Source organism: Palaemon carinicauda, chromosome 1 (assembly GCF_036898095.1).
Source record: "Palaemon carinicauda isolate YSFRI2023 chromosome 1, ASM3689809v2, whole genome shotgun sequence".
Classification (NCBI taxonomy): Eukaryota; Metazoa; Arthropoda; class Malacostraca; order Decapoda; family Palaemonidae; genus Palaemon; species Palaemon carinicauda.
The window spans coordinates 241,535,292-241,545,147 of NC_090725.1; the positions used below are offsets into that span (position 1 = coordinate 241,535,292).

At 34.2% G+C, this 9,856-nt stretch overlaps 4 non-coding genes across 4 annotated transcripts; 1 reads left to right on the forward strand and 3 right to left on the reverse strand.

Moving 5' to 3' along the window:
- Positions 1 to 874: 874 nt before the first annotated feature.
- TRNAQ-CUG (transfer RNA glutamine (anticodon CUG)) lies at positions 875 to 946 on the reverse strand. The gene has a single exon. It is a non-coding gene; the product is annotated as a tRNA-Gln (tRNA).
- Positions 947 to 3,046: 2,100 nt separating this feature from the next.
- TRNAQ-CUG (transfer RNA glutamine (anticodon CUG)) lies at positions 3,047 to 3,118 on the reverse strand. The gene has a single exon. It is a non-coding gene; the product is annotated as a tRNA-Gln (tRNA).
- Positions 3,119 to 4,617: 1,499 nt separating this feature from the next.
- Positions 4,618 to 4,689, forward strand: TRNAQ-CUG (transfer RNA glutamine (anticodon CUG)). The gene has a single exon. It is a non-coding gene; the product is annotated as a tRNA-Gln (tRNA).
- Positions 4,690 to 4,866: 177 nt separating this feature from the next.
- On the reverse strand, positions 4,867 to 4,938 carry TRNAQ-CUG (transfer RNA glutamine (anticodon CUG)). Its single transcript has one exon. It is a non-coding gene; the product is annotated as a tRNA-Gln (tRNA).
- Positions 4,939 to 9,856: the final 4,918 nt, after the last annotated feature.

Consider the following 9,856-nt stretch of genomic DNA (forward strand, 5'->3'; position numbering starts at 1 on the left):
ACTTAGAGTTGGCAGCATTTGTTGATCAGCAGATATTGTATAGTATAGGAACAGAAACGAGATAAATACTAGCAAAATATACTTTTTTAGGTTTTCTGCAGAAAAATCAATTTTCCATAGACGTAAATATTACATAATTGAAAGAATTCAGGAATAAAAAAATATAATTTCATTAAAATTTCGACCAATAACTTAATTTCTACAAAAAGGCTTCAAGAAAAAGTTGTTCCTTTGGAACTTGAGCTAAAAATTTTGAGTTACACTCAAAACTGCAAATGTTTCTGTGCATCTTATTCCACTCTATATAGAGTCAATGTTTCTGAAAGCTTTCCTTCACCTGGCTCGGTCAAACATCATCTGACAAATTTTTTGTCTCAGATAATTTTAAGCTGCATACATTCACCTTCGCTTCAGTCTTCCTCTTGCTCTACCACCAGGTACATCCACCTGCATCACTCTTCTCCCTACATATCTCTCATCCCTTTTATTACATGACCATACTACACCATTCTTCTTCAGTGGGCTTTCTTTGATAGTTCTACAACTGTTTTAGTGCCTCTTTCCATTTTTAATTTGTCTTTTTTGTTACTCCACACATCCTCCTGAGCAATATCATCTCTAGTGTAAGCAATTTCTTCTCTTTCACTCTTTTTATGAGCCTTTTTTTTTTTTGCTTCTTACATCAAAGCTGGTCTCACTACTCTCTTATAAACTCTTTCCTTAACCTTTACATTAATAATGCAGCCACACGATACACCTGAAACTTTTCTCTTAATTTTTTTCATCCTGCCTGCACTGTTATTTCTACATCCAAATTTTCATTATCATCAGTAATGTAAATAATTTCCCAAATGTAATGTTCACAAGAAAAGTAAGGTCCCACCGAGACTTGAACTCGGATTGTTGGATTCAGAGTCCAAAGTGCTAACCATTACACCATGGAACCTATTAAATTTGAAAATACTGAACAAACGTTTTTGCAAACCTTATTTTCATGACGTGAAGAACTAAATATACTATCCCACTGAGGCTTAGCAGGATTTGTTGATCAGCATACATAGTATAGTATCGGAAAGAAAACGAGACACATACTTGCAAAATAGAAATTTTTGGTTGTTCTGCATTACCAAATTAAAATCAGTGCTTAAGGTTAAAATCTGAAAAAGAGACATAGCAAGATGGAAAACTTTGCAAATAATTGTCATCATCTCATCTGATGAACACACATTTTCAACAACACATACAGAAACGAAAGAAACAAGAACAAATTCACCCATTTGTTCTGAAACCCCTGTTTCATTAATTAATCTCTAAGTAATACTCACCCTAACTTGATTCATAGCAAACTTGCCTCTAACAGTTTGAACAATGGCATCAGGTGGCTTTAGGTCATTTTCATTATGATACGATCTTTACTACACATATATCGCCTAACTTACTCTCACCCGCATACTTGGATGAGGGGTTTCCCTTGATACCCTTTGCCGACCCAAGGAAGCAGTTCCTATAGCTAATTACATCCAACTGCTGTTTTCTGTATTAGTAAAAGTATTTTTTGCTTACATTTTGTGCACTAAGAATCCATTCTAACTGCATGTTTTAACATAAACTAACTGCAATTGACTGCTCACCAGAGAACTTTGGACCGGGACTAATTATACTCTTACCAACCTTCCAAATACTTTAATGAATCCTTTTAATCATAGGGCCAGGCCTTTATAGGAGAACATTAACACTTCCTTACCTAACCTAAAGTTGCTAAAGCTGAAATAATATGTGCTGAACTGATCACACTATATCAAAAATAGTTTCACTTTATTTTTTTTAGGAAAAGATGTGCCCGTGGCTGCAATGGAATTTTAATGAAAATAAAGTTTGATATAAACATTTAGGGGCTAAGAATACTTTTATTCTGATAGACAATGTATTGCATAGGGTTGACCTCTGTTAATCTGTTGTGGGATTGGTTTTGTATAAAACGTGTGATGGTGAATAAGAAACCATATCATGCATTGGAAAAAATCAGAAATGGAACTAATCAGGGCCACTGTATAAACCTTGGCAGAATTCAATGAATTTCCGCATCACGATAAAACTATCAATACTTGAGAGAATATAAAAATTAACAAGGAAGACCATTTATTGATTGATGATGTGCAAAACAATTTTGACAAAATGATAGTTCTATAAGACATTTTTATAAGTTATTAACTGTTTGCCATTCTACATTCTGTTGGAGACTGTAACTCAGGCTGGCAAATTAATTATCCATAGAGGTAAATATTACATAATTAAAACAAATGATAACCAAATATCTTTTCGCTCAAATTTAGACCAATGTCTTAATTTTCACAATATTTCTTTAAGAAAAAGTACTTCCCATGGGACTTGACCTTAAAATTTTGTAGCCACCCAAAACTGCAAATTTTCTTTCTTTGCATCTTATTCCAATTCTAAATTTATGTGGGGTCGATGTTAAGACACCTTTCCTCTACCTTGTTTGCTCAAACACATTATCGTCTGACATTTATTTGTCTCGCATATCACTGTAACTCCATCGATTCACCTTCACTTTGGTCTTCCTCTTGCGCTCACACCAGGAACCTCCACTTGCGCCACTCTCCTCTCTAGATATGTCTAATCCCTTCTCATTACATGGCCATACCACTGCCGTCTTCTTTCCTGGGCTCTCCGATAGTTCTACGACTTTAGCAGTTCCTTTTATTCTTTCATTTATTATTCTGTCTATTTTTGTTGCTCTCACATCTACCTGAGCAGTATCCTCTCAAGTACATCCAATTTCCTCTTGTGCACTATCTTTACCAGCCATGTTTCTGCATCTTGCATCAAAGCTGGTTTTGTTACACTCTTATACACAATTCCCTTAATCTTTAAATTAATTCTGTAGCCCCACAATACACCTGAAAATTTGCTCTAATTTTTCCACCTAGCCGGCACTGTTGTATTTTCACTTACAAATTTTCATCATCGGCTACTTTTCAATACTGCAAATGATTAACCAAAATTAATGATTACAAGAGAAGTAAGGTCCCACCGAGACTCGAACTCGGATTGTTGGATTCAGAGTCCAAAGTGCTAACCATTACACCATGGAACCTGTTACATTTGTAAATACTGAGCAAATTTTTTTGCAAAACTTATTTTCGTGATATTCAGAACCTAAAAATTCTATTCCACCAAGGCTTAGCAGCATTTTTTTTTATTAGCAGACATATGTTATAAGGATTAAAACAAGCCAAATACTTGCTAAATAGAAATATGTTGTTTTTCTGTATAGAAAAATTAAAACAAGTGCATAAGGTTAAGATCTGAAAGAGAAACATAGCAAGATGGACAACTTCTCAAATGATGATTATCACCGTGTCATCTAATGACGATACATTTTTAGCAATATAACGGTTGCTTCTGAAGATCCCATTTCACTCATTAATCTATAGGCTAATAATCACTCTTAACTTAATTCATAGCAAACCTGGCTCTGAGATTTTGAACAATGGCATCAGCTGGCATCAAACCTTTTTCATCATGAAACCATCATATTCACACATTCCTCTACTACATCCAATTCTTTCTCTGGCACTCAACCAGCCATGTTTCTGCTCCATACATCAATGCTGGTCTCACTACTCTCTTACACAAGTGTAATGATTAAAAGAAAAGTAAGGTCCCCCTTAGACTTCAACACGGATTGTTGTATTCAGAGTCAAAAGTGGTAACCATTACACCATGGAACCCATTGTAAGAGAGGTTACAGATCAAAAACAACTCTTACTTTCTTCATGGAAAACCTAATTTTCCGGACATAAAAAAAGTAAAGTACTTATTGTTTATTGATACTTGAAAGATTCTGCCGAGAGGTGTGATATATTTTTCGGATGGTATTGGCTGGTCACATTATTTCATGAAAACATGTTTTCTGGGACATAAATGTTGAGAATTTTTTTCACCTTCTTCATTCATCAGTTAATTGGCCGATTTAATGATTCATTTATTAAATATGCTTTTGAGAAGAAAGAGAGTGAATTGATGCACATATCTATGGATCCCTTACTGGTTGATGAAGTAAGTGTGGTAACAAGACTTCACATTACAGTTCATTCCATTTGTGTACCGGAAAACTTGTCTTCATGGGATGATGTAATTGGCCTATTTTTATTTTTTTCATTTTTTAATTGTTGAAAATATCAGTGCGAAATTTGCTATGAATTTAGTAAGAGTCCTTATTAATCTATTGATTGATGAGTGGAAGGTGTTGTTTAGAATTGGGTCATATCTTTTCATGTTTCATTGGTGTCTGTATTTGTCACTGAAAATGTCTCTTCATGATATGCACAGTGGGCTTTGTCGTTTGAAATGCTGTCTATCTTGTTAAGTTTCGGTTGCAGGTTGAACCCTTTACATTACAGTTTTAAAGTTGCTTTGCAGAAACACCAAAGAAATTATATTTTTTAGGTATTTGTCCCAATTTCTGTTCTATATTGCACTATGTCTGCTGATCAACAAATGCTGCCAAGTCTCATCTCAGTGGGATAGTATTTTTGGGCTATTGGTGTCATGAAAATAAGGTTAGCAGAAGAATTTGCTCAATATGTAACAGGTTCCATGGTGTAATGGTTAGCACTTTGGACTCTGAATCCAACAATCCGAGTTCGAGTCTCGGTGGGACCTCACTAGATTGTTTTAGCTTGTTAATTCAGGAAAGAATTTACTGAGTATAAAATCTGCGTTTGGAATATTCTTCTGCTACAGGTTCTGTTACATAGCAATCTGTAGCAGAAGAATATTCCAAACACATTATTCTTCAGTACATTTTTTCCTGAATTAACAAGCTAAAACTGTCAAGTGAGGTCCCACCGAGACTCGAACTCGGATTGTTGGATTCAGAGTCCAAAGTGCTAACCATTACACCATGGAACCTGCTATGTATAATGGAAATTTTTATGCTAACCTTATTTTCATGACGCCAATAACCTAAAAATACTATCTCTAAGATGAGACTTGGCAGCATTTGTTGATCAGCAGAAATTATGGGAAATAGAAGTTTTTATGATGAGAATTTGGTGTATATAAATTCTCTTATTGTTCATATAATTTAAGAGTTCTTTGGGTGGGGAAGTTATCATTGTGATTAAGGTTGTGTAACTTTTCTGTTAAAGTTTCTATAATGTCATGGATAGAATTTTTTTATGCGAATCCAACAATCCAAGTTCAAATGTTTGTGGAACTTGAGTGATTATTCAAGTTGTTGATGTATTTGAAACATTTGTTTTTACTAGAAAATCAAAACAAGTGTAATTCAGGTAACAGTCTCAGCAGCAGGTACAATTGTGTAATGATCAGCAATTTAGAAACGAACAAAATCATTCAAGTCCCTTATTTTGTAAACGTGAGCGTAATCCAACGGTACATTTTGAAATATCGTTTAGACATTGTTTTTGTTTCTATATATCCTTTTGTAAAGTTTGTCATCATCATCATCTCCTGCGCCTATTGACGCAAAGGGCCTCAGATTTCGCGAGTCATTTCTATCTTGACTTTAAAATCAGTACTTCTCTAATTGTCATCTCCTACTTCACGCTTCACAGTCCTCAGCCATGTAGGTCTGGGTCTTCCAACTCTTTTAGTGCCTTGTGGAGGCCAGTTGAAAGTTTTGTGAACTAATTTCTCTTGGGGAGTGCGAAGAGCATGATCAAACCATCTCCATTTACCCCTCACCATGATCTCGTCCACATATAGCACTCGAGTAATATCTCTTATAGTTTCATTTCTAATCCCGTCCTGTCATTTAACTCATAATATTCATCTGAAGGCTTTGTTCTCAAATCTACAAAATCTGTTGGATATTGTTTTATTGTTATACCACGACTCATGTCCATAGAGTAACACCGATCTCACTAAACTGATATATAGCCTGATTTTTATGTGTAACTTGAGGCGATTTGATTTCCAAATTTTACTTAACCTAGCCATTGTCTCATTTGCTTTTTTCAATCTTTCATTAAACTCCAATTCTAAAGACCCTGTATTAGAGATCATAGTTCCTAAATATTTAGATGAATATAACCAATAAAATTATTTTTTTATAACGTAAATACCGGATTAATAGACTGCATTTCGTCTTCCTTTTAAATACTTAGCATTGACAGTCTGTCTTATGGGTCGTCTCTGAAGTGGATCCTACGCTGCTGAACTTTTAAAATCTTGCTTTGTCACTTTTAAGGGATTTGGTGATATTTCATTAGCTCTTGCTTTGAGTACTGCATTACCTGTAATCATGTCATTGATATATATATACTTACTCGTTTTTTTATTATTTCTATGATTTTGCATCAGATTTACTCCGCAAAACATCACCTACCTGAAGAATCTTGTCTCACGATATTTTATCTTTATTATCAGTAATTTGTGCTTGTAAGTTGTCTAAAAATTCTTCTATTCATTTTCAAATATTCATGTTTGAAATTTCTTTAATTGTGCACAAACATCCTAAGTTAAAAAATGTCGAGAGATTTAGGTTGGCTTGGGTATAAGTAGTTATAAAAGTGAAGTTTATGAATTACATATAGTTCAAAGTATATCTAGGACTCTTTAAATATTATAAATGTTATGTTAGCATAAGGAACATGCCATGTAAGAAAGTTTCAAAGTTAGTATGATATCAATCTGAAATTATTACGAGACTTTTCCACTAAGGGTTTTATTGCATTGTAATCTTTGAAATATTGCTGTAAGATTGATTATTTTACAATACTGCTGTTTTGATAAGACTGTGGCTAGATCGGACAGAATGTCTAACTTTGAGTATACCTAATTGTGGCATTCCGTACTTAAAGCATTGGAGCTGGAATAATCGCAAAAGTTCTTGCATTGACATAACTGGTGATCATTTCACGGAGAATCATCTACTTTTAGCTACAAGTAGCTTTCGTGATAATTGTATGTACGAAAGCTAGGAATTCGGTTAGATAGTTACGTGCTAACATCCATTTATAGATATTATAATTCTTGGTACACATCTCTGGCTGTCAGTCGTAGAAATTATAACGGTTAGGTTATAAAGTAAATGATGTGACATCGATGTCTTGGAATATAAACAAGCGGTAATAGTTAATTTCTGAATGGATTATTGTTAGCCTTGATACTTGGTATTAAACTATACTTAATAGCAATACAAACAAGTAAATAAAGAGGCATAATTATTCTTTATTTTGTCATAAAAATTCTTCGGAAGTTAGTGATACTTTCTTTAATTGATCTCATCTGAAGAGTTTTATTTTCATGTAATGTCAACTAAACAAAAAAAAAAATTTAACATTATTCTTGAATTAGTATATTTGAATTCTCTTAGGATACTTGCACTAGAATTGTTAATGTTTATTTGAAACTAGAACTAAAATAGTTAAAACAAAGTTGATAATCAGTGGATCACACATAACACAATTGTTGATTCATAATTTGTTAGAAAGGGTAACCAATAACCAAATGCTATACTGTGGTATCACATGATACCTGAATTAAATTGGGTAAAGATTATCTGATACTAGTATTAAGAGTGGTTAGGAGTACCCAAATACGTGAATTAAATAATGTAGGATCATCCGGTATTCATTCTGGGCTGGGTGGAATCAACCCCAAGAGGTAAAGACTGTATTAGGATTAGAAAACATATGTATTAGTTGAGGGTAGGGTCATTTGGAATTAAATATATAAGATTAATCTGCTTTAGGTTTCCCCAATAATTAGGCTTAGATCCACCGAAATGGAGTATTAGAACTGGAGGAGAAAGACGTGATACTTAAAATAGACTGAAATAGGATTGCATGGACTGCATAAAGATGGGATGGGATTACCACATATTTAAATCATGTTGTGTAAAGTTCCCCTGCTTTTTAAATGTCTTTTTGTTAGGATCACCTAATCAGATCCATAGAACTACACTAGGCTAGGATCACCTGACACTCGAATTGCTAGACTAGAAATGCCTAATGCTTTTGTTAAACTAACCAATAATTACCCAACACTCAAGTTAGGGTGGATTAGGATAAAACATTTTTTAGATTAGACTAGGATATGACTATTGATACCCCAACAGTTAACTAATATTCCAGCTGATGCTCAAATTAACCTGGATTATTATTTCTGGATATATGCAGTAGATTGATTTATCACCCAGTATTCTTTAATTAGACCTGATTGCTATCCTTTGATACCCATATTAAGCTGAGTTAACATCACACAATACGAATATTTAATTGTATTAAAATCTCTTTATTGGTAAAGGTTACTTCAATACTTGAATTGTGGTTTATTATGATGACATGATAATTGGATCAGGAAGATTATGACTTATTAGTAAAATTGAGATCTGCAGTGGTAACCGGAAAAAAACGAGTTATATTTCTTCAAATACTTCAATGCTTAGACAATAGAATTAGAATGTTTGTGGAACATTCAATACTGAAGACGAAATCTCTTGTTAAAATAGTTTAAGGTGTAAATCAGATCGTTCAAAAGAAAATCATTAATGCCCATATGATTATTTGAATAGATCTTCTGATGCTACACCAAGATTTCCAGTGGTAAAGCTACAGCTCGAGTAAATTTCGAAATAGTTAAATTGTCATTATACTGGGTCAAGAGTTTTAATAATAATTTGGCTATAGTAATAGATTATCAGATAATAATATTAACACAAACATCCATGACACTCACATTTGAAGCCGAATCAATGCTTGTAAAAAAATAAACACTGTCCCTTATACTTCTCTGTAATATGTTATGATGCCAGATGATTACCAATCATCCACTCAAACCATTGCTAGTATCCTAATTGGATGTGCCAGTTTCAGCTTTGATTTTCACAGATTACTTTGCCGATACAAAATGTTGTGTTGATGCATTTCTATAATGATCAGCATGCTTGCATAGTCAAAATTTAATATATAAAGATACGTTTATTAATTATGTATATAAGTCCATCGTTTGTTGTTGAATACTGTATACTCTTTGTCTTGGAAATAGTATCAGCGAGCCCCGTTGTTTTTGGAAAATTGGGCTAATTTTCCCCATACTTCGGCATGAATATTGACTAACGAAGCCCAGTGTTTACTTCTAATATATCATATTTTGTTTTCCATAACTATTCTTACTGGCTGTGTATTTCAGCGTACCCTCACAAATGTAAAACATATCATCTTCCAACTGGCACCTCATCTTGGCAGTAGCCATGTGGTTTGTCAATATTTGCTCTTATTTTATACGGTTAGCTGTTGCCAAGCAAACTCACTCTCTCTCTCTCTCTCTCTCTCTCTCTCTCTCTCTCTCTCTCTCTCTCTCTCTCTCTCTCTCTCTCTCTCTCTCGTTATTGCTCTGAACTTTTTATTCTTTCATTTTAAGTTCTGTATCATCATCCATTCTGTCATCTCTTTTCAGCGTCTGCTGGTTCCCCGTTTTAGCATTTTGGTCTGTTTCCTCATTCCCCCTTTACTTGCTTCCTTCCTACTCTCTTACCTTTACTATTTTATTTCTATTATTAGCCTCCTTGTCATTTCTTCTACCTCGCCCTCCTTGATCCTCTCATATTCATCTCCTCCTCTGCTCCCCTCATCCCCAACTCCTCTTCTCCCTTCGTCCCCATCTCTATCTCCTCCCTCTACTTATCTATACTCCCTCCTCCATCCCACTAAGACAGTGCACGGTGTTGCCTCCTAGGTCAAAGGGGACGAAATCAAAACATGTTACGGATGTAAAATATCATTTATTTTATCTTTAACCTGTGAGGTTTACTTAGCGTAGGGATCTTGTTTTGTTTAGGCTTAATCGACTCTAGAAATTG